This window comes from Parus major, chromosome 13 (genome assembly GCF_001522545.3).
Source record: "Parus major isolate Abel chromosome 13, Parus_major1.1, whole genome shotgun sequence".
NCBI lineage: Eukaryota > Metazoa > Chordata > Aves > Passeriformes > Paridae > Parus > Parus major.
This window is the reverse complement of record NC_031782.1, coordinates 14,826,692-14,830,177: the sequence shown is the minus strand read 5'-3', so window position 1 is coordinate 14,830,177 and position 3,486 is coordinate 14,826,692.

Genomic DNA, 3,486 nt, shown 5'->3' with positions numbered 1-3,486 from the left:
GCACTCCCTGCCGCGTCCGTCTGCGGCGGTGCCCAGAAATAATCTGGCAGCGAAGCGGAGCCAGAGCCGCGTCCACCCACCGCTCCACGTGAGCGATGGGGAGCGGAGAGGGCGACGGGAGCCAGCTGGGCCCCTCTCCGGCGCTGCGGCCCTCTGATAACGCTGGATTTGGGTTCTGCAGACCTGTGACAAGAGGGGTGCCAGCGTGGGAGGGGGCAGTTAAGCTTCCTATCACCTGCAGGGCAGCGCTTCCTTGGGGACCGTGCCGGCCCAGCTCCCACAGGCTCCCAGAGCAGGGGGGGCACACGGGCTCCCCGTGCCCTCCGAGGGTCCCGCAGCCCCTGCCACACCCCGGCTGCAGGGACAGCGTTCAGAGCCCGACTGGCGGATTTGCTGTCCATTCACGGCTCCGGGCTCCAGCCCGGCTCGGTGATTGTGCCGGCAGCGTAAATGTGTCGGAAATTGCGTGAATTAGCCGTGTGCCGTGACCAGGTTTATGGATAATGGGATGCAGAGTCCTTTCAGGAGCAGGCAGCTCACAATCCAGCCAGACGGCTCTAGCCACAATCATCCCCCTTTAGAGGACGGAAGTTCATTGGGTACAATGGACAAAATCCAAGTGCATCCCCTGTGTGGGAAGGATCCATCCCAGTAAACCCATCCTGCTCTCCCAGCTGCTCCCACCTCCTCACCTGATTTTTTGCTTCCTTGGGAAAAACTTCTCCTTGTCTTCCCCAGAAGATACTATCCCTGAGGATGTGAGGAGGGGGATGTTCCACTTTTGTGTCTAAATTGCATAACAAGGACTTTGGGCAAAATCCCGTGTCCCACAGGGCTGTCCTTAGCTTGGATTTGGAATTAGAACTCACCAGCTGTCCTGCCTCAGCCCCAGGCTGACCAGGTCCAGGGTCATATCCTGCAGCAGATCTAACAGGCTGACAACAGGGACCTGAGGGCTGGATTAGCTCTTGCTGGGTTTTCTGTGCACGGATTGATCTGATCACTTTTTTTTGATCCATGTTTAGTTTTGGGGTTTCCTGCCTCAAAGCATTCCTTAGCTTCTTCCCAAAGATTCATTAGGACTGAAAGGTTCTGTGTGACCATGGCCAGCCCCATGTCCTTGGCTGGGCTCTCCTCCCAGCCTGGAGCAGAGCCCTTCCCAGTGATTTTGTGGGGGAGTGGGGTGTCACACCACGGCCTGGAGACCATCACCGTGGGCAGCAGCAGGTCTGGAGGGGTCCTGGCTCAATGTGCATCCCCACTCTGCACCCCTGCAAGAGCTCCAGCTTTTACAAGGGTCTTATTAATGTCCACCGGCATCTCGGAGCAGCCGGCACCGGGCGGGAGCGAGCCGGGAAGAGAGACAAAGAAAAAGCCAGCAGTGGTGGGGAAGGGCCAGGCTCGCCTCCCTGCACAAGCGCTTTTCCTCAACCGAGCAGCGAGAAAGCAAAACTGCGAAGTGCCTAAAATTAGAGCTGCCAAACCCCAGCTGGGGAAGCCTGGAAAGATCCCCAGGCCCTGGAGCCTTGGGCGAGCTGCATAAAAGGCAGCGGAGGGGAAGGGAAGGGAGCTTGGGGACCGCGGCAAGTAGAGCGAGGCACGGTGGGAGCGGATGGCTGCCTCCCCCCGCCCGCATCCCACCGCCCGCTCCCGACGCTGTGCCGGATGCTGCTGCAGCCCCGCGGGGCTCGGGGTTCTCACAGCCCGCTGAGGGTGGCTCTTTGGGGATGCAGCTGTGCTGGTGCAGTGGGAACAGGGTTCATACGGTCCCAGAACTGCCAGCACCCCCCAGTCAGACATCCCGGCTTGTCTGTCTTTCCACAAGACCCACAGACCTGGCGCCTGGAGAGCTCCATGCACTTGGGGATGGTTCCTTCAGCCCAGGGGCTGGAAAACACGGACCTGGGCTGCTCTTCAGTGGGGATCCCACCCTGACACAGCGTCCCCTGCCCTGCACCCGGCCACAAAGCCGGCTGAGCTTCTCAAGGGGCAGGCAGAACTGAGGAGGCCACAAGCTGCATGTCCTGGGCCACCAGCGGCCTCATGGAGGCTTGGGCACCACCCCCACCCACCAAAACCAGGACAGCAACTCTGTGACCCTCACACACAATTCCCCACCCCAGTGTATCATCCTGCCCAGGAAGACACAATCAGTGTGTGAAAAACACAAGTCCCATACACCAATCCTCAGCATCCCCCAGGCCGGCTCCTTCCACAGAGGTGAGTGAAGGCATGGACAGGACCAGTCCCACCAGCATCCCAAGGCTCCTCTGGATTCACAAAGCACCTTTCTGGCCCCAGCAGTGTGGGTGGCAGAGCCAGCAGCCTCACACCAAACCGACATCTAAAACCAGGAAAAGCAGCAGCTCCACAGACAGGCAGTGACTCTGCACTGAATTTGGCTCTCCAGCTCCTATTTGTCATGATCAAAGCAACCGAGGTTCAGCGCCAGCTTCACTGAGCTCAGGAGATGCTATAAAATGGCTGAGTCAAGGGCAGGTCTGGATCCTTTCCCTCAGTGACTGCAAAAACCCCAAAGATAGCCCAGCAGCTACAAGGGCACAGCCCCCAGCTTCTCCAGGACTGGGTCTGCACTCCAAGCAGTTCACAATCAGACCCTGGCCACTTAATTTGAGGTAAATCAGCCTCTGTTGGACTTTTGTCCATGATTTGTTGTGGCTACATGCAAAATGACCTAAGGAGAAGGCAGATGTGGGTTAGGAGCTGTGGGGAAAAGGGGGATTCATGCCAGAGAGATGCTCTGGGAGTGGCTCACCCTCAGGTCAGAGGAACATGGAATATCCTAAGTTGGAAGGGACCACAATGATTGTTTGATCAAATGATCACAATAATCAACAATCAGATGATCAGTCCAACTCCTGTCCCTGCACAGGACAAGCCAACAGTCCCATCCTGTACCTGAAAGTATTGTCCAAAGGTTTCCTGAGCTCTGGAAGTCGTGACCATTCCCTGGGCAGCCTGTTCAGTGCTCAGCCACCCTCTGGGGGAAGAACCTTTGGCAGAGCTGTTGCTGGAGGGAGGACAGGATCAGACAGGACATGGCCAGGAGATGACGGAATGGGATGGCATGGGAGAGGACCACTGGGACTGAACAAAGAGAATGGGGCTGGCTGGGATGGGATCAGAAGGGATAAAACAGAGAGGGAAGGATGGGATCAGAATAAAACAGAAGGGAGGGGATGGAATGACATGGTAAGGGCTAAAACAAAGGGTATGGAATACATGGCAAGGCATGAAAGGAGACAGGACAAAAGAAGGGATAGAATGGAATGGGATAAAATAGGGAATTGGATTGGATGGAATGGGACAGAATAAAACAGAAGGGAAGACATGGAATGAGATGGCACGGCATGGTAAGGAATGAAACAGAGGGGATAGAATGTAATGGGATAAAACACGGGATGGGATGGGATGGGATGGGATGGGATGGGATGGGATGGGATGGGATGGGATGGGATGGGATGG